The following is an 893-nucleotide window of genomic DNA, read 5'->3' on the forward strand; positions in this document are numbered from 1 at the left end:
TCATGTTTTCTTGGACAAAGAGCGGACCGCCGGCCTCCAAGAGCTCCCTCCGGTCCTTCACTTGCAATGTAAGAGGAAGTCCCCAGCCTCTCCCACCAGTCCTTGGACAGCTCCGGGGTGGAGTCGGCTCACGGCGGCCACGCCCCTCCGCGGTGGGGCGGGGCGGGGCATGCAAATCTCTCGGAGACCATGATCCCGTTGTGGAGAAAAGCGAGGGTCTCTCACGCACGCGAAGTTTCTTGTGAAACCTGCGGGGCATGACAAATTTGTGGCAGAGGCCATCGGTGATGATGGGAGAGGAGGGGGGCACAGAAGGGAGACAGAGCCACGCTGGAAGCTCACCACGAGTTCAAGAGGGAGTATGAGAGTAAGGCATGGTTCCGGGCGGTGTGCTGAGCATCGCTTCTCGGCCTTTTGGCTAAGATCAAGTGTAGTATCTGTTCTTATCAGTTTAATATCTGATACGTCCTCTATCCGAGGACAATATATTAAATGGATTTTTGGAAGTAGGAGTTGGAATAGGAGCTTGCTCCGTCCACTCCACGCATCGACCTGGTATTGCAGTACCTCCAGGAACGGTGCACCCCCTCGGGGGAATTTCTGATGCTGGTTTAAAGGAAAGTTCTTGTGAAATCTGCCTTCACCTATCAGCTTCTGTTTAGACTTCCTGTGTATCTCTGCTTTTTTTTGTTGCTTTCAGAACCTTGAACCTCTGTTGTTTCCAGACGTTTTGGCTGTCGTGATACTGTGTGGGTTAGGCTGGCTTTGAACTCAAAGAGGTGCCTCCCAACTGCTAGAATTATAAGGCATGTGTTACCTATGCCCTGCTTTGTCTCCTCTTTTGGTTTCCTGGTGTTATTCCTCTTGGTACTGGAACTCAGTCGTCTGCCTGT

At 52.1% G+C, this 893-nt stretch overlaps 1 non-coding gene across 1 annotated transcript; it reads left to right on the forward strand.

The window, feature by feature from the left end:
- The first annotated feature begins 398 nt into the window (after positions 1–398).
- Positions 399–589, forward strand: LOC143267108 (U2 spliceosomal RNA). Its single transcript, XR_013042033.1, has one exon. It is a non-coding gene; the product is annotated as a U2 spliceosomal RNA (small nuclear RNA).
- The last annotated feature ends 304 nt before the right edge of the window (positions 590–893 follow it).

Source organism: Peromyscus maniculatus, chromosome 8 (assembly GCF_049852395.1).
Source record: "Peromyscus maniculatus bairdii isolate BWxNUB_F1_BW_parent chromosome 8, HU_Pman_BW_mat_3.1, whole genome shotgun sequence".
In the NCBI taxonomy this organism is placed as follows: domain Eukaryota; kingdom Metazoa; phylum Chordata; class Mammalia; order Rodentia; family Cricetidae; genus Peromyscus; species Peromyscus maniculatus.